This window comes from Suncus etruscus, chromosome 1, assembly GCF_024139225.1.
Source record: "Suncus etruscus isolate mSunEtr1 chromosome 1, mSunEtr1.pri.cur, whole genome shotgun sequence".
Classification (NCBI taxonomy): Eukaryota; Metazoa; Chordata; class Mammalia; order Eulipotyphla; family Soricidae; genus Suncus; species Suncus etruscus.
In genome coordinates, this window is record NC_064848.1 from 204,331,957 (window position 1) to 204,352,091 (window position 20,135).

The 20,135-nt window shown below is 51.4% G+C and overlaps 1 protein-coding gene across 1 annotated transcript in view; it reads right to left on the reverse strand.

Annotated features, from left to right (window-relative positions):
* Positions 1-7,345: 7,345 nt before the first annotated feature.
* GRB2 (growth factor receptor bound protein 2) overlaps positions 7,346-20,135 on the reverse strand; it is a 225,193-nt gene continuing 212,403 nt past the window's right edge. Inside the window, exon 6 of the mRNA XM_049769828.1 lies at positions 7,346-7,355. The gene's annotated coding sequence lies outside the window, so the exon portion shown is untranslated. The remainder of the gene's footprint in view (positions 7,356-20,135) is intronic.

A 20,135-nucleotide genomic window follows, 5' to 3' on the forward strand; every position in this document is an offset into this window, starting at 1 on the left:
ACCACCAGGTGTGGCCCAAAAACCCAAAAAAAAAAAAAAAAATCCGCTCCTGACAGGCATGGGGGACCATATTGGATGCTGGAATTTGAACCACCTTTCATCCTGGTCAGTTGTGTGCAAGGCAAACACCCTACTACTGTGCTATATCTCTGGCCCTGTTTGTTTAAATCCTTGATTGGGTTTCTGTGCAGATAAATGGGTTTTTAAGGATTTGGGGATGGGGTGGATAGAGGGGGTTAGATGTCTTCGGTCACACTGAAGAGTTCAGCAACTTTTCAAGAACTCAGAGTTCACTCTCCACAGTGCTTAAAGGACCATTGGGTGCTAGGGATGGGAAATGGGTCTTCCTCCTGTGAAGCCTGCTCACACAAGGCTGCATGCATTGAGATTTACCAGGTCTATTTTTCAGGGGGCTGATTGTTTGGTTTGGGACCACACCCAGCTGTGCTTCGGGCTCACTCCTGGCGCTGTGCTAAGGCATCACTCCTGGAAGATCTCAGGGGACCCAGGTTGACCATGTGCAAGGTCAGCCCCTTCCCTGGTATCCTCTCACTTGGCCTAAATGTGAGGGGCTTTTGTTTGTTTTAGTTTGCTTTTGGGGCCACACCTGGCGGCACTCGGGTTACTCGTGGCTTTATGCTCAGGAATCACTCCTGGCAGGTTCGAGAGACCATATGAGATGTTGGGGATTGAACCCTTCCTCTGGTCCTAAATGGGAATCTTTAGCTAGTGGGGCAAGTTTTTCTTTTTGTTGTTTTGTTTCGGGGTCACACCAGGTGATGCTCAGGGCTTACTCCTGACTCTGGGCTCAGGAATCACTCCAGGCAGCGCTCAGAGGACCCTATAGAATGCTAGGGATTGAACTTGGGTCGGCTGCATGCAAGGCAAAGGACAATTTCCTGTAGCTTCTAACGGACCCCACAGAAGACATATGGGAATTTCCTTGTCTTCTCACAACCAGAAATTTAAGCATCTCTCCCTTATCCCCATCACAGCAACACATCCCTAAACCATCCACCCTCTTCACCCTCTCCACTCCATGCAGTTGGCAAAGCGCCAAATAGCTCCCAAAAAGCTAAAGAATAGGAAGAGAGATTCTGAGGAGAGGCCAAGGATTCGGGGTCCAGGAGGGGGGATGGCCCTCCCTGCCTAGTGCAGAATCACTCTGCTCTGATGTCCTGTCGCTAGGCTCAGAAACTTCTCTCAGGACAGCCAGGAGCTGCCTGAGCACTGCCTGCCCCAGACTGTGTCTGAGCACCCCCGCCCAACTGAGCTGAGTTAGAGTAGAGGATGGGGGCAGGCTGGAGCCTCCCAGGCAGCTGCTCTGATGGTGGAGAAAAGGGGGGTGTCAACACCTGGCGGCACTCAAGGATTACTCCTGGCTCTGCACTCAGAAATGACTCCTGGCAGGCACTAGGGACCATATGAGATGTTGAGATTCGAATCACCATCCATCCTGGATCAGCTGTGTGCAAAGCAAATGCCCTACCACTGTGCTATCTCTTCAGTTTTTTAGTTTTTCTTTTTTTTTTTTTTTTTTTTTTTTTTTTTGGACCACACCTGGTGACCCTCAGAGTTACTCCTGGCTATGCTCTCAGAAATCGCTCCTGGCTTGGGGGACAATATGGGACTCCAGGGTATCGAACTGCGGTCCATCCTAGGTTAGCCGTGTGCAAAGCAAATAAATGCCCTACAGCTTGTGTCACCGCTCTGGCCCCTACACCCCTGAGATTTATGGTGCAGACACACACATTCAAGAGAGAGATCAGGAGCCAGAGTGGGAGGGCATTTGCCTTGCACGCAGCCAACCTGGGTTCAAACCGCGGCTTTCCATAGGGTTCCCCAAGCCTGCTGGGAGTGATGTCTGAGCACAGAGCAGGAGGAACCCCTTAGCACCATTGGGTGTGGCCCCAAAAAATATAGACCAGCAAGCTGAGATACATTTGGAGCTTCAGTTTACCCACATACTTCCGGCAAAAATTAAAAAGAAAAAAGAAGGGACCGGAGAGAGAGAGCAAAGTGGTAAGGCGTTTACCTTACATGCAGAAGGGCAGTGGTTCAAATCCCGGCATCCCATATGATCCAGGAGCGATTTCTGAGCAGAGCCAGGAGTAGTAACCCCTGAGCGCTGCTGGCTGTGACCCAAAACCAAAAAAGAGAAAAGAAAAGAAAACAGGGGGCCGGGGGGTGGCGCTAGAGGTAAGGTGCCTGCCTTGCCTACGCTAGCCTAGGACGGACCGAGGTTCGATCCCCCGGCGTCCCATATGGTCCCCCAAGCCAGGAGTGACTTCTGAGCGCATAGCCAGGAGTAACCCCTGAGCGTCACCGGGTGTGGCCCAAAAACCAAAAAAAAAAAAGAAAAGAAAACAGGACCAGAATGATACTACAGCAGGAAGGCGTTTGCCTTGCACATGGCTGACCGGGTTCAAAACCCGGCATCTCATATGGTCCCCTTGAGCCCTGCCAGGAGTGAGCCCTGGGCATCTCTGGGTGTGACCCCCCAAAAATACCAAAACCATGCTGTTAGAAATCAAATGGCTTATTTGTTTTTGCTGAGTCACATCCGGTGGTTGGGTTCCACCATGTTCCAATCTCACGCTTCGGTGCCAATATCTCTTCTAATGACTCAGGGTTCCCTCCCTACTGCATTGCGTTCCCTTGGCAAACTTTAAACTAAAATTGTTATTGTTTGGGTCCCATTTACAATAGTCTTGATTCTTCTGCTTATGATATTCTCCACTCCCAGAATTCTTTCTTTATTGGTTTTAGGGCCACACCCAGGGGTGCTCAGGCCTCTCTGGTGCTTTGCTCAGGGGCTAATCCTGAATTTATTTAATTTTTTTTTTTGATGGAGGCCACACCTGGTTGTGCTCAGGTCTGACTCCTGACTCTGCACGCAAGGATCACTCCTAGCAGAGCTCGATGGTTCTTTGGTGGAGCTGGGGATCGAACCCAGGTCAGCCGTGTGCAAGACCAACACTCTCCACTCTACAATCCCTCAAACCCAGCACTTAGAATCCTCAGACCCACTGTGTCTCCCATTTCTATTTCCAATAACATATTTTCTATTTTTTATTTGTTTTTGTTTTGGGGCCATACCTAGCAATACTCAGGGGTTCCTCCTGTCTCTGTGCTCAGAAATCACTCCTAGGCCCAGAGAGATAGCATAGAGGTGCGTTTGCCTTGCATGCAGAAGGGCGGTGATTCGAATCTTGGCATCCCATATGGTCCCCCACACCTGCCAGGAGCAAGCAATTTCTGAGTGCAGAGCCAGGAATAACCCCTGAGCGTTAACGAGTGTCACACACACACACACACACACACACACACACACACACACACACACACACACACACACCTCACGGGACCGGAGAGATAGCTTGGAGGTAAAGCGTTTGCTTTGCATGCAGAAGGACAATGGTTTGAATCCCGGCATCCCATATGGTCCCCTGAGCCTGCCAAGAGTGATTTCTGAGCATAGAGCCAGGAGCAACCCCTGAGCGCTGCCAGGTGTGATCCAAAAAACAACCCCCCCCCAAAAAAAAAAAAAAAAAAAAAAAAAAAACCTCACTCCTCTCCTGGCGGGCTCTAGGGACCCTGTGGGATGGTGAGGATCGAACCCGGGTCGTCTATGTGCAAGACAAACCCTCCTCCGCTATACCATTGCTCCAGCCACCCCCCCTTTTTTTTTCCTGGTGAGTCTTACTAGGAATTTATCCATTTTCTTTCACTTTGCACATGAATGTTTCTGGTTTTAATTATTTTACTGTCACTCTGGCTTGCATCCTTTTGTTTGTTTTTGGGCCACACCCAGCAGTGCTCAGGGGTTACTCCTGGCTCTGCACTCAAAAGTCGCTCCTGGGGGGCTAGCGAGATAGCATGGAGGTAAGGCGTTTGCCTTCCATGCAGAAGGACGTTGGTTCGAATCCCGGCATCCCACATGGTCCCCTGTGCCTGCCAGGGGCAATTTCTGAGCATGGAGCCAGGAGTAACCCCTGAGCACTGCCAGGTGTGACCCCCCCCTCCAAAAAAAAAAAAGTCGCTCCTGGAAGGCACGGAGGACCATATGGGATGTCAGGATTTGAACCACTGTCTGTTCAAATCAGCTGTGTGCATGGCAAATGCCCTATCGCTGTGCTATCTCTCTGGCTCTAGCTTGCATCCTGAGGCAATACTTGGCAGTGCTAGAGGGCTGCCCTCAGCCACGTTCTCAAATGATTGAGTTGATGCTGGGAGTGGAGGGAGCAGAGTGATAGCACAGCAGTAGTGTTGCATTAAGCCCTTAGGATGGACTTGGATGGTGGAGGAGGCCTTTCTCCTTAGGCTCAGGACCACATGGCTCCATCCCCCATTAACCGTCAGGTCATCATCTTCAGGTGGTTGGGGCAGGAATTAGACTCCCTCAGACAGGCATCAGGAAGTATCAGCTTTCTTCATACCCTATCCACCACATGTGTGGTGAATCTCAACCATTTACGCATGCTATCCCTAGCTTGCCCTGCGTCTTAACTTCTTTCAGCCATGTCACCTCCAACCTCCATCCTTGGCATCAGACCAAAAAAGGGGCCTAATCCCCTGGGTCAAAGGCCTTATATAACCCTCCAAGACCCCTCCCCAAAATGGGAGGGGTCTTGCAGGTAAGGTTACACATAATATCCGGTTCCCAAGACCCCCCCCTCCCAGAAATGGGGGGGTCTCAGGTAGATACACCTAAATTCAGGTGGAGTCATACAGTAGGGCATTTGCCTTGCATGCAGTCGATCTGGATTCTATCCCTGCTATCCCAGATGGTCCCCAAGCCTGGGATTTCTGAGCACAGAGCCAGGAGCAACCCCTGAGCACCACCAGGTGTGGCCCAAACCCTGCCCAAGAAAGTTGAATTGATGTTGGTGGGGCCTGAGAAATAGCACAGTGGGGAGGGCATTTGCCTTGCACGTGGCCAATCTGGGTTCGATCCTTGGCATCTCATAGGGTTCCCTGAGCCTGCCACGAGTGATTTCTGAGCACAGAAACAGGAATGACCTTCAAATACACTGGATGTGGTCCCCCCTTATAAAAAAGACCCTAGCCCTGGACTGAACTGGAGAGATGGCTCCTAGGTCAGGGCTTCTTGCCTGGCATGCCCAGGATCCCAATTCAATCCCCAGAAGCCCTTTCAACACTGCCAAGCCATGTTGATTCCCAAGTTCCTCTGGCTCAAACCTTAGCATTGACCTGAGTGCAAGGGGTCCAGCTCTGGCACAGTGTGCTAGGAGCTGCCCTGCCTGATGCGGGGCTGGCACAGGTGTGGCACCGGTGGGACGCCTTCCACCGGGAGCTCCAGGATTACCAAACAGGCAGTGGTGCCAGGCTCACCCTGCAAAGCTGGGCTCACTTGGCACTGAGCGCTGTAGCAGGGATTAAACTTGTGACCGTGCATGGCCCTTGCCAGGCAGATGTCCCAATGTGCCGATCCTCTAGATGACCCAGATGAAATGAAACAAAGAACAGGTGAGACAAACAGAAAACCCCCCTTGGTCTTGCACAAGGGCGCTGAGAAATGGCTCAATGCACTGGAACCTGGGGTTCTTTTTTGGGGGGGGGAGGGAGGTCCAAGGGGGCCACACCTGATGGTGCTCAGGGCTCATTTCTGGGTTCTGCTTCACGGATCACTCCTGGAAAGCTCAGGGAACTATAAGGGGACCCCAGATCAAACCTGGATCAGAGGTGTACCAGGAAAGCTCCTTACCCACCTTACTAGATACTAGTTTTTCAGCTTTATGTATTTTTGTTTTCTTCTGCCTTTTTTGGGGGGTGGGGGAGCCACATGTGTTGTTGCTCAGAGATTACTCCTAGCTCAGTGCTCTTGGCGGGCTTGGGGATCCTATGGGATGTTGGGGATTGAACCCATGTCAGCCACGTACAAGACCTACCCACTGATATTGCTCCGGCCACTCCATGTGTATTTGGGGAAGGGTTTGTTTTAATGAAGTGATAGGTTTTTCAATTGTTATCTACAGAGTCCTTCATAGTTGAATTTCAGGTATGAACAAGGTAGATTTTATTGAATGAAATTTAATTAGAAAGTAGGGGCTTGGGCCCGGAGAGTTAGCACAGTGGCGTTTGCCTTGCAAGCAGCCGATCCAGGACCAAAGGTGGTTGGTTCGAATCCCGGTGTCCCATAGGGTCTCCCGTGCCTGCCAGGAGCTATTTCTGAGCAGACAGCCAGGAGTAACCCCTGAGCCCCGCCGGGTGTGGCCCAAAAACCGAAAGAAAGAAAGAAAGAAAGAAAGAAAGAAAGAAAGAAAGAAAGAAAGAAAGAAAGAAAGAAAGAAAGAAAGAAAGAAAGAAAGAAAGAAAGAAAGAAAGAAAGAAAGAAAGAAAGAAAGAAAGAAAGAAAGAAAGAAAGAAAGAAAGAAAGAAAGAGGAAAGAGAGAGAGAGAGAGAGAGAAAGGAAGGAAGGAAGGAAGGAAGGAAGGAAGGAAGGAAGGAAGGAAGGAAGGAAGGAAGGAAGGAAGGAAGGAAGGAAGGAAGGAAGGAAGGAAGGAAGGAAGGAAGGAAGGAAGGAAGGAAAGAAAGAAAGAAAGAAAGAAAGAAAGAAAGAAAGAAAGAAAGAAAGAAAGAAAGAAAGAAAGAAAGAAAGAAAGAAAGAGGGGCCGGGCGGTGGCGCTGGAGGTAAGGTGCCTGCCTTACCTGCGCTAGCCTAGGAGACGGACCGCGGTTCGATCCCCCGGCGTCCCATATGGTCCCCCAAGCCAGGAGCGACTTCTGAGCGCATAGCCAGGAGTAACCCCTGAGCGTTACCGGGTGTGGCCCAAAAAACCAAAAAAAAAAAAAAAAGAAAGAAAGAAAGAAAGAAAGAAAGTAGGGGCTGGAGAGATAGCATAGAGGTAGGGCATTTGCCTTGAATGCAGAAGGACAGTGGTTCGAATCCCGGCATCCCATAGGGTCCCCCAAGCCTTCCAGGAGCAATTTCCGAGTGTAGAGCCAGGAAGAACCCCTGAGCACTGCTGGGTGTGACCCAAAAACCAAAACCCACAAAAAAGAAAGCAATGTGTGGGGGCCAGAGAGGTAGCACAGCAGTAGGGCATTTGCCTTGTACGCAGCCAACCCAGGACAGAGGTGGTTCGACTCTTGATTTCCTATATATGGTTCCCTGAGCCTGCCAGGTGTGATTTCTGAGCCCAGAGCCAGGAGTAACCCCTGAGTGTTGCCGGGTGTGGCCCAATATATAATATATATATATATATATATTGGTGTGGTTCCAAACGTTATTGAATCCTGGTTCTCTGCTCATTTCCCACATGTGGTTCCCCACACAGGCCTGTTTCTTCTGCACCCCAGCCAGGGGAGGGGAGGAGAACGCCCTGGAGTCAAAGAAGCGCCTGCGTGGAGGCTTGTCCTTGCTCAAGGTGCGGAAGGAACAGGCTGTGTGGGGAACCACATGTGGGAACTGAGTGTCTCTGAGAGGCAGCCAGAAGCAGCAAGCTTCTCCCCACAGCACCCGCCCTCTGCCCACTGACAAAGCACGTTCTGGCCCAGCAGGCAAGACACTGGGTGGGGACTGGAGATGACCATGCAGCAATCAGGCAGGGCGCTGACTAGCGTGCAGCCAGCCCGGGTTCAATCCCTGGAACCACACAGAATCCTCTGTACCCTGCCAGGAGCACCCCAAGCACAGAGCCAGGAGTGATCCCTAAGCACAGAGGACTAAGCCCTAAGCACTATCAGGTGCGGGACCAATGCCAGCTGCAGTCCATGCACAAGTGGGATACTGGGGTAAGACTCTACACCCCCTTTCCCACCCTCCCAGCCCCAAAATCTCGTCAAAGGGCAGCCAAAGTTGCTGAACTTCTGGAGCGGGAGAAGGAGGCAGCCCTGGGGACACTGGGCAGCTGCATCCAGCAGAGCCGCTCTCACCTGCTGAGGTTGGGGATCAAGGTCACCGGCTCAGATGCCGCTTAGCCACCACTGCAAGTCAGATGCCCTCCCCAAGGTGCCCCCACGAGTGAGTACTCAAAACTCAGTGCTCAGAACTCTCTGCCATGGGCTTATATCGACACTAACCCTAACCCTAACCACTCCCAGCTCCATGCTTGGGGCTTTATACCCAGCAATGCTCAGTGAACCAGAATCCGGGACCCCAGAATGCCAGTCCTTCGAATCCACTCAGCCTTATATTCTTTTTTTGATATGGATGGGGGGATTTGGGTCACACCTAACAGTGCTCAGGGGTCAATCCTGGCTCTATGCTCAAGGATCATTCCTGGCAGACTCAGGGGGACCCTAAGGGGTATTGGGGATCGAGCCTAGATCAGCCATATGCAAGACAAGTGCCCACCCCACAGTACTATCTCTCCAGCCCCTCAGCTTTATCTTCTGGTTTTTTTGGTTTTTTTGGTTTTTTGGTTTTGGGCAATATCTGGCAACCCTCAGGGGGTTACTCCTGGCTCTGTGCTCAGAAATTACTTCTGGTAATGTTTAGGGGACCATATGGGATGCCGGGGATCGAACCTAGGTTGGCCCTATGGAATTCAGGGTCCTCTGAGCCCTGCCAGGAGTGATCTCTGAGTGTAGAGCCAGGAGTAACCCCAAGCATCACTGGATGTAGTCCAAAAACAATAACAAAAGGGGAGGGAGAGAGAGAGAGAGAGAGAGAGAGAGAGAGAGAGAGAGAGAGAGAGAGAGAGAGAGAGAGAGAGGTGGGAATGAGGGCCCTGTACTGGTAGGTAATGTACCTGATTTTAATCTGTTTCCCACCTCACCCCAAACTAGTGTAACTTGAACTTCGACCCAAGCCTGGCCAGTGGAGACACCCTAGGAGCTGAATCTGGGCGCCCCCATGGAGGGAAGGAAAACTTTGGGGCCTTTCTCAGGGTCACCAATACTGGGAGGTGGAGGTGCCAGAAATTGTGTGCACTGGGGTGTCACCCCCCCCCCATTGCACCCCACACAGAAGCATCATCTCCCTCCCTCACTGCTGGCAGTACCTGGAGAGGGACTTGCTCAAGCTGTAGGTGTGACTAACAAACACAGATGCTTCTGCTATTGTGCCCTATGGCACTGGAGGCCTACGCCTGTTCCACTGCTTTGTCTAGTCCCCCCAGAGTCCCTGGGCCCCAACAAGCTCTGCAGCAGTGCTTGGGTCATGCTCAAGAGGTGGCCCCAAGGTCCAGGTAGTGCATAATAGCACAGAACTCTGGGGGCATAAGGGGAACCCGGTGCCTCCACCCATCTCTGCTACCTGCAAGACGTCCCTGCACCTCTAGCCCAAGGGACCCACCACCACCAAGAAAGAAGAAAAACAATCCAATCTCAGAAGAAGAATTGTGAAGACCTTAGAGAACCCACAGGAGTGGGGACTGTCCTGAAGGATGGGATTTTCACATGACCCCAATTGAGTCTTTGGTTGGTTTGTACAGACTGGCCCTTGCCACTCAGAGTCCTCATGGCCCCAGGGGCAGATCACCAAAGATCTAAGGGTTTGAGAATGGGAGGGGGATCTATCTCATCTACAAGGGTACAGAAACTGGGGACACTAGAAGATGGAGTAGCTAGGCTGTTGGGTTTCCTCAATCTTCATTGAAAGTAGCACAGCCTGGATGAGGGAGTGGTACCATGTTCCCAAGTCCACTCTAATCCATATGGTAACCTTGAGGCCCCCTCTGTGAAGTGGGGATAAGCCTTTAGCACATACTGGTAAATGTAGTTGACTCCTTTGCACCCACACCCAGTCCTAGAGCAATGGGGATCCCTCTGCTCTACTCAGTGCAAGCAGGTAAATGCCAGTTTGCTCAAAGCTCAGAACAGGCACCCAGCAGTCAAACCACCTGGATGCACCTGACTTCCACAGCTGATGGCAAACACAACCCGCCACACACAATTCTGACCTCAGCTAGCCTGGGCTCCTGGGCCTTTGGGGGTGTCTCGGTTAGGTTAATAATTGGCTCTGAAGAGGAAATACTGGTCACAGGGGGAAAAAGCCCCAAGGCAAAGCAGCCCAGAACTAGGGCAGAGGGTATCAGAGGCTGAGTGACCTGGCATTCCATCCATCCTGTTCTCATCCAGCTACACTGCCCACCAATGCCAGGATCGGGTCACACTGAAGGCTGGTGAGGACTCTGTGGGTGTCTGTGCTCCAATTAAGATGCTCCAATCTAGCGGTGGCGCAGTGGTAGGGCATTTGCTTTGCACGTGGCTGACCTAGGATGGACAGCTGTTCAATCCCTCGGCGTCCCAGATGGCCCCCCAAATCCAGGAGTGATTTCTGAGTGCAGAGCCAGGAGTAACTCCTGAGCTGTATCACCGACTGTGGCCCAAAAAAAATACAAACAAATAAAGATGTTCCAATCCAGGACTCTATCTTTGTGTTGTTGTTGTTGTTGTTGTTTGTTTGAAATTATTTTTTGGGGGGTGGGGACCAATTCTAATGATGTGTAATCAGAAGACCATGCAGGTCCCAGGAGTAAAACTCAGACCTCCAGGCCTGGAGCCATAAAGCAGCAGCAGGGAGGGCATCAGACCTGCCATGCACCAGACCAAGCCAGGTTCAATCCCCAGCCCTGGGGACCAAGCAGGATGCCAGGGCTAGTAGATGGCTTTGCTTGTACCCAGATTGGTTCTCAGCCAATCACATGGGTGAGGCAGGACTTCCAGACTTAAGGAAGCCCAACAGGCTTACTTAAGGCGGTCCTCAACTTTCCCCCTTTGGGGGAAATCTCATCCTAGGCTTCCATAAGCAAACCGTATGTTCCAGCTGTTCCGGAGGTAGCTAGCAAGAGGTATCTGAGGGTAGAGCAGGCGATGGTAATAGGCAGTGACAGGTGACGAGATAGAAGAGGCTGAGATGAATTTGTGCAACTGGAGTCTTTATTGCGGGGTGACAGTCTCCCCAGAGGCGACTGGAATCATTCCAGTCCACAGCCCACAGTAGGATGGTTCTATAACCAGTAGGATGGTTATATAGCTCACATCTGGTGAGAAAGATCTCAGGAAGAGGGATGTGCTGACGTGTCTTTAACTTAAAATCATCTCTTCTCAGGGAGGACTTTTGCCTTACATGCTGCAATCCAGATTCAATCCCCAACATTCCATAGGGTCGCCCAAGCCCACCAGAAGTAAAATCTGAGCACTAAGTCAGAAGGAATCCCTGTGTGGTGCTGGGTGTGGCCCCCAAACAAACAAAAGTTCCCATCTCCCCTCTAAACAGGTCAGATGAGTTTCCATGTTGGTCCTGACCCATTCATGGTAGGGCCAACATTCTGTTATTCCCTCCTGCAGTCAGTCCTGTGACTTCTGATATGTGCCCACATCTCATGTCTTCAGGTCTAACCAGCCCTTCTCCTGGTGGGGGTGGGGACTGTCTGATTTTCCCCCCAACAAACTTTACAGTGGGGAGGACTCTGAGGGATGTCTGCGATGCTCCAGGAATTGCCTCTGGGACTCTCACTTTGGTTTTATTTGGGGGGGGGAGGTGGGGACCAAATCTAGTGATGCTCAAGAGGACCAAGAAGTTCGAGGGGTCAAACCCAGACCTATTTTTTGTTAACATTTATTTATTTATTTATTTATTTATTTAGGTTTTGGGGCCACATCTGGCAGTGCTCAGGGGTTACTTCTGGCTCTGGGCTCAGAAATCTCTCCTGGCAGGCTCGGGACCATGTGGAATGCCGGGAATTGAACCCGGGTCTATCCCTGGTTGTCCATGTGTAAGGCAAATGCCCTACCACTGTGCTATCACTCAGGCCTCAAATCCAGACCTTATGATGCTGGAGTGAAAGAGCAGCAGGAGGGCACTTGCCTTGCATGTGGCTAACTCAGGTTCAACTCTCAGTCCTAGGGATCATATGGGTTGCTGGAGACTGGGTCCACTTTGTGCAAGACAAATGCCCTACCTGCTGTACTACAACTTGGGCCCCTCAGGTCACTCAATGGCGGCAGTAAGCCCAGGAATGTCTGGGGCTAGAACCTGCAACTCCAGCTGGCAAAGCATATGCTCCAGTGCTTGGGGCCATTTCTCCAGCCCTGAAATACATTTCAGTATTTCGAAAAGCCAGACTGGAGCATGAACAGGGATTAAAGTGCTTGCATTGTGTCCCAGGTCTGTCCCCAACACCACATCTGGTGCCCATGTGACCTCTGAGCACAAAGTCAGCAGCCTACAGTCACCACTAGGTGTGGACCAAACTGCCCCGTGCCCCCACAACAATGGTAAAGAAGTTCTTTGGGGCTTCTGGCCGCCAAGCCAAATGTCAGTGCTCTGAACTTGAGGAAAAGAGCAGAGGCTGGAGAGATAGCACGGCAGCAAGGCATTTGCCTTGCATGGGGCTGACGCAGAACGGACCTGGGTTCGATCCCTGGCATCCCATATGGTCCTCCAAGCCAGGAGTAATTCCTGAGTGCATAGCCAGAAGTAACCCCTGAGCGTCACTGGATGTGCCCCCCCCAAAAAAAAAACAAAGAAAGAAAGAAAAGAAAGAAAGAAGAAAGAAAGAAAGAAAGAAAGAAAGAAAGAAAGAAAGAAAGAAAGAAAGAAAGAAAGAAAGAAAGAAAGAAAGAAAGAAAGAAAGAAAGAAAGAAAGAAAGAAAGAAAGAAAGAAAGAAAGAAAGAAGCAAGGACCAGAGAGATAGCATGGAGGTAGGGCATTTGCCTTGCATGCAGAAGGACGGTGGTTCCAATCCCGGCATCCCATATGATCCCCCGAGCCTGCCAGGAGCAATTTCTAAGCGTAGAGCCAGGAGTAGCCCCTGAGCACTGCCGGGTGTCATACCCCTCCAAAAAAAAGAAAAGAGCATAGGAAGGAAATAAAGAGCATGGGAGGGAAATTTGTGAGTACAATAAGTCAGTGCCTTTGGATAATGTACCTCTGTCCTCACTGTAGAGAAACCAGAGATGAGGCAGAGGTAGGTTTTCTAGAAATTATCTTTTAGCTCCTTCCTTACCACTAGATACTTTCAAGTTTTTTCATTGTTGTTTGGATTTTTTTTTGGGGGGGGTGGAGTGAGAGCACATCCAGCAGTGCTCAGGGTTTACTCCTGGCTCAGCATTCAGGGATCACTCCTGGTAGGGCTTGGAGAATAAGCCTGAATATCTACCTGAATCAGCCAAATACAAGCCAATATATCCTGATCCACTCTAATAGTAGAACCTCTTAAATTTTAAGTGCTGGGGATCAAACCCAGGGCCTCACATATACCAGGCATGAGCCCTACCTTGGAGTTACACCCCCCCCAGCCCTGCAAATATTACAAGTTGTAACGGTAAATCTAGTTCTCTTTCTCTCTGTGGTCTCAAAGGCTGCTGGTGACACACACATTTGTCACATACCTAGTAAATGGTTTGCTTGTTCGCTGATTGGCTATGTGGTGCTTAGCCAATCACAGCATATAGGGCGAGACTTTCTACCTTAAAGTGGTCAAGCAATCTTAAGGAAGTCCCATTTGGGAGGGGGGCACTCAAAATTTTATCCTGGACTCTGCAAATTGCGTGTTCCAGCTGTTAAGGAGGTAGCTAGCAAGTGTGGTATCTTGGGGAAGGGCAGTGTTAATAGGAAGCCCGACAGGCTATGAGCCAGGCAAGTCCTATTTTTTGGAGTCACCTTGTGACAACTGGCCAATGCTCCCTTGGCTATAACTCAGCTGAGCAAATCCACTGGAGCTACTGAGAAAAGCATTAAAACATTTGGGTATCTGGGGCTTGAGCTATACTTAGTACAAGGGAAAAGGGTGCTTGCCCTGCATGCAGGGAGACCCAAGGTTCAATCCTCAGCATCTCATATGGTTCCCCAAGCACCTTCAGGAATAATTTCTGAGCACAGAGCCAGGAGTAATCCTTGAACATCACTGGATCTGGCACCAAAACAAAACAAAAATATTAGCACAGGGAAGATACTTCAGGGATTAAGGTATTTGCACACAGCCAACCTTAGTTGGATGCCTGGATCTCACCTATGGTCACCCAGTTCTGCCAGGAGTGGTCCCTGAGCACAAAGTAGGGAGCCCCTAAGCACTGTGGGTATAACCCAATACAACCACCATCACCACCACCATCACACGCACACCGCCTGGAAAAAGACAGCCAGGAATTCCGTTCATGTTTGATCAAGGTTATATACCTGAGGCTGGAAAGAGAGCATAAGGGTTGAAATTCTGGCTTTTCACACAGCTGACACTCCCCCACACACCCTATTTGATCCCCAGAGCACTGTCAAGAATGGCCCTTGAGCATAGAGCCAGCATTGCCAGGCCTGGTCAACTGCACACTCTCTTGATTTTTTTTTTTTTGGTTTGTTTTTGTTTTTGGGCCACACCCGGTGATGCTCAGGGGTTACTCCTGGCTATGTGTTCAGAAGTCGCTCCTGGCTTGGAGGACCATATGGAACGCCGGGGGAATCGAACCGCGGTCCGTCCTAGGCTAGCGCAGGCAAGGCAGGCACTTTACCTCTAGCGCCACCGCCCAGCCCCATCTTTTTTTTTTTTTATTTTGGGTCCACAGCAATGCTCAGTGGATGTATTTAACTCTGCACTCAGAAATTGCTTTTGGTGGTGCTTGGGGGATCCTATGGGATGCTGAGGGTGAAACCCCAGTGGACCACATGCAAGGCAAATACTCTACTTGTAATAAATGCTGTTGCTCCCCCCATTTTTTTATTTTTTGAGCCCCCCTTTCTCTACTTGGGATGTCACTGCTTGGCTGAATTTAGATGTTTCTGGGAGACAGTCGCCAGGAGCCCACACATTCCAGAAGGCTCAGAGGTGACCCAAATCCCTAGAAGGCCCTGTTGCTAGTGACGCATTCATGCTTCATTGCTCCAAGCCAAAGTTAAATAACATTCCTCTGTGCCACTCCCAGAGCCAAAGTAAATCAGAGTAGGAACCAGGAGGGGGCCGAAGTCATAGCACATAGAGTAGAGCATTTGCCTTGCACACAGCCAACCTGGATTTGATCCTCAGCATCCCAAATGATCAGTCCCTCGAGCCTGCCAGGAATGATGTCTGAGCACAGAGCCAGGGGGAATCTCTGAGCACCACCAGGTATGGCCTGAAAACAAACAAACAAAAAAGAAGAAGCCAGGTACCTGGTTGGGTTTGGAGCCTTCCCCAAGCTCCTGATTCTTTACCAAAAATTTCTGGGCATTGAATCATCCTGTTTATGGCTTCAAGTCTTCCTGTCCTCAGGATGTGACTCTCTCTGGCTTTTGTTTCTCAAGCTGGATGTGACCCACAGATGAACATTCCAGCCTAGCTGGCTCCCTTGGGCCAGAGAGCTCTTAAGTGGGTCATGTGTCTTGACCACATATCACAGGAGAGAGAGACAGACAGGCAGGCAGGCAGGCAGAGACAGAGAGAGGGTCTGGAGGAAGAGATGGGATGTGGCTCCACAGCAGGAGGCCCTCAAAGACAGAGCAGAGAGAAATAATGCAGGAGGGGCTGGAGAGATAGCATAGAAATAGGATGTTTGCTTTGTAAATGGCTGACCCAGGACCCACATTGGTTCAAATCCCAGCATCCCATATGGTCCCCAGTGCCTGCCTGGAGCGATTTCTGAGCACCCAGAGCCAGAAGTAAGTAACCCCTGAGTGCTGCCGGGTGTGGCCCAAAAGCAAAATAAAATAAAATAAAATAATACAGGGGCTACAGCATGCACCAGACCTCAACTGCAATTTCAGCACCACGTGACTGAGAACACCCCAAGAGCCGCTAGGATGGTCCTTGAACTTCTTGGAGGCCCCACTCCCTAAAATAGGGGAGATTTGAGGGGGAGCTAGAGAGAAAGCACAGCAGGGCAGGTGTTTCCCTAACACACTGCCACTCAAGTTTGATTCCCGCCATCCCATGTGGTCCCCTAAGTACTCTAGAAGTGATCCCTGAGTACAAACCCAGGTGTATCTCTGCTGAGTGTGGCTCCCCAAAAAATTCAAAGAGTGTTGGGGGGGTCTGGAATAATACAGCAGGAAGGCACTTGCTTGCCTTGCACATGGCTGACTAGGAATCAATCCTTGGCATCCCATAAGGTCCCCTGAGCCTGCCAGGAGTAATCCCTGAGTTTCACTGGGTGTGGCCCCCAAACCAAGAAATAACGAAGTAAATAAGAGGGTTGAGAGGGTTCCAGCCCTAGTTTAGCACAGCAGGGGCTTGCTTTGTACGAGACTGGCCCAGGTTTGATCCCTGATGCTCCATATGGTCCTCTGCCCCTTGCCAGGAGAAATTCCTCAGCACAGAGCCAGGAGTAAGCCCTGATCACCTCCAGGAGTGGGCCAGGTAGAAGCCCCATGTTTAAGCCCATCTGAGCACTGAGAAAGGAGTGCCCTGACCTGAACTAAGAAGCCTGCAGGGCGGGGTAGGGTAGGGTGATAGGAGAGGGAGCCTGGTGGTTCGGCCACATGATGCTGAGGTCACCTTCAGCACTGCCAGCAACTAACACGAGATAAAGAAGCTCAGCCCAAACCCAAATTCAAGGAAGGGCTCTACTGTGTGACCTCACATAGGTTAATTAACCTCTCCGTGCCTTTGCCTCTTCATCTGAAAAAGAGCAAAACCAGAAGACTTTCTGCCTCCTGGATGATTTTGAGCACTCATCTACAGTTTGATTATTCTGACTCTTTGGACAAATATTTATTGAGCAGGGTGGGGAGGACTGTGTGCAAGGCAAGAACCTACCCGCTGGACTATCGATCGGGTCATGTTTGCTTTTCTTTGTTGTATTGTTGGGGGGGGGTGTTACCCTTGATAGTGTTCAGCTCTGTGCTTGGAGATCACTCTGGTGGTGTTTGGGAGACCCTGTGGAGTTATAGCATCAAACCCAGCACACCAGCATGAAAAGCATGTGCTCACCCCTTGGAACTATCTCTCTGGGTCTCCAAAACACTTTAGTCCTGAGTGAGACTGAAGCAATAGCACAGTGGGAAAGGTGCTTGCGTTCCACGTAGTCAACCTGGGTTTGATCCCTGACATCCCACAGGGCCTTATCGAGCAATGTCAGGTGAAATTCCTGAGTCCAGAGCCAGGAGGAGCCCCTTAGTACTGCCAGGTAGGGCTCTCTAAAACGACTTACTCCTGAGTACAGAGCCAAGTCAGCCCTGAGCACTTCCAGGTCTGACCTGGAAAGAAGAAAAATTATTTTAGAAAACAAAGGGATAGTGCTAGATTAAGGCATTTGTCTTGATGGTGCTTGAGCCCCAATCTATCCCCAGGGTACCCTGAGAACTCCAATTATCCTTAAGTACCGGCCAATGTGGGCCTGGAGAGATAGCACAGCAGCGTTTGCCTTGCAAGCAGCCAATCCAGGACCAAAGGTGGTTGGTTTGAATCCCGGTGTCCCATAGGGTCCCCCGTGCCTGCCGTCCCCCGTGCCTGCCGTCCCCCGTGCCTGCCAGGAGCTATTTTTGAGCAGACAGCCAGGAGTAACCTCTGAGCACGGCCGGGTGTGACCCCCCAAAAAAAACAAACAAAAAGAAAAAAAAAAGTACCAGCCAATGTGACCACCACCCCCCTAATTTTTTGCTGAGATAAGTCAGAGCAGGACCCAGGTTCAATCCGTGGCATCCCATATGGTCCTTGAGGACCGTCAGGGGTATTTCCTGAGTGCAGAGCCAGGAGTAACCTCTGAGTAATTGTCCTGTGTGACCCCAGAACAAAACAACGAGAAAGAGGAAAAAGAAAACAAGAGTGGCTGGGGCTGCAGAAAGAAGGTTTTGAGGAGAGACGTTTGGTTGGGTTTCTGCCCTTTCCTCTGTCCGCCCACACTCTACTGGAGCTGCCACAATCCGATGGAAAATATAAGAACAGTTTTTCCTTCCATCTGTCATGGAAAAAGGACTCCAGAGGGCAGAGAAAGGCCAGGAGGCATGGAAATAGTCCCGAAGAGAAATAAGCCTTCTGTGGCCCCCCCTCTTCTTGCTCGATCCTGCCAGGGGAAGGAAGAGCACGTGCAAGGAAGGGAGAGTTTTGTTGTTTTGTTTTGTTTTGGATCATACCCAGCTGTGCTCAGTCAGGGCTTACTCCTGGCTCTGCACTCAGGGATCACTTCTGGCGAAGCTCAGGTTCCAGGGATTGAATTTAAACAACTCGCCACATCCATGTAAGGCAAGTACCCCCCCCCCTGCAGTACTCCAGCTCCTATTATTATTACTATTATATATTTGTTTTATCTTGGAATCACATCGGATGGTGCTTAGGAGACTTGGAGGTGAAGGGGATAGAATTAGAGGCTCCTACATGCAAAGCAGTACTAGGGGCTTAACTTCTGGCTCTGTGCTGAGAGACCACTCTCGTGCTGAGAGGGAACTAAGGCCAGCTGCGTGCAAGGCAAGTGCCTTATCCGATGTACTATCTCTCCGGCCCCAGTCACATGTACTTTGGGCGCAGTATCTGAGAATCCACTGTCATGAAGATGAACACCAAAGTTTTCTTCGTGAGTTCTATGGTTCTGCTTTATGCTTTTCTGTCTCTGGTTATAATTCATCACTCGTAACATCCAACCTCAATCTTTTGCGTGTCAAGATCCAGTGGTCCCCACATCTCACCTTTGCTTGAAAAGACATTCTGGGGACAGTGGATTGTGGTTGATTGAAGCTTTGTGCCAACCACGCCTAAATGGGAGGGTTTGTTCTCAGTCCTAGTCTAACCGAGGTGCATGCAAAGCGCGTTGCACGCAAGGGTAAGGATCTGTCCTTACCCCCAGGGAGGAACAGCTCACCCTGGCCCTGGGCTCCCTCTCCCCGCCCTCTGGAGAGGCTGAGCCGCCTCATTGCACATTCATTCCTTTCGGGGTCACCTAAAACCTCCAGCAAGAACATCAAGAAGCTTGAAAGGGAGCCTGTGGGTGGGTGGCTTCAGCAACTCAGATGAAACTGACAAGGAAGTAGTATGCTAATAGCATGCAAATTAAGCCGCCTCAATGGTGCTGCAGGCCACGCCCAATCTCCCTCCAACCGCTTGGCAGGCGCCCTTCAGGGCTGACCACGCCCCCAGCATGAGCCACTTCTATTAGCTCTGCCCACCACCAACAGGCCCCGCCCCCTTGCCATGGTCTTTCTTAGCCACGCCCACTCATCGGGCACAAACCCTCCCTTTAGCCACGCCCATATCCGACGGGGCCCGCCCACACACGATCTCCTCTTGCTAGCTCCGCCCACACCATTAGGCCACGCCCATCTTCACTAGCTCCTCCCACTGACCCCGCCTTCTTCCCCACAAGGCTCCGCCCCCTCTCTTCAGCCCCGCCCCAAGTCCTCGTCCCGCTCCTTAGCTCCGACCCCGCCCCTCCCGGCTCGGAGTCCCGCTGCCTCCTCCTCCAGGGCGCGCCGGGCTGCACACTGCGCGCTTTGCTGCCTGCGGGAGTGAAGCTGCCCCGCCGCGGGGGGAAAGGGCGCCCCGGACCCCCACTGCCTCCTTGGCGTATCCTGGCGCCGCCGGGATACGCAGTGGGCCCACCCGGGGCCCTTGCAGCGTGTGATAGGCTCAGGGGTGAGGACCCAAAAATGTCTGACTGTTTTGGGGTGCCCCCACCCCTCCTGCTTGCGAGGCTGGGGTAGGCCAAAGGGTGATCTTCTGTCGTCCACGGGGTGGGGGGTACGGAGGACGGGCACCACCCCAAGGCTTGACCCCAAGGGGTGCCCACTGGGGGGTCCCTGGCATCCCCGAAGTCCCAGCCTGGGGCTGGAAGCCCCAAATTGAAACCAGCCTGGGAGAACAGGGCCTGGGCACAGGGCCAGGTGTGAAGTCGTGAAGGAAGCTCTTGCCTTGTTTTGTTTCTGTTCCCCGGGCCACACCCGACTGTGCCCACTCGGGGATCACTCCTGGCAGGGCTCAGGGGACCCCTGGGATGCCAGGAATCGAACCTGGGTAGACTGTGTACAAGGCAAGTGTCCCCCCTCTGTGCTATCTGTCGCCCCAGGAAGTTCTTGCCTTGCCTCTCTGCCTGCAGAGGATGGGGGGCAGTTAGGAAGGAAGGTCCCTTGCCCCAGGCCTCTCACCTTTCGGGGTGCCCGGTGAGGTGTAGACTTGCTAGGGCCTGCCAACTTCACTGCCTTGAGTCCCTGCCCCTGCTCTCTCCCATTTCCCGCCTGGTTTTGGGATCTGGGCAGGCATGGCCAGGGGCTGAGTACTGCCAGAGCTTGTCCTTCACAGGCTGGGAGGCTGTTATTCCTGGTTCC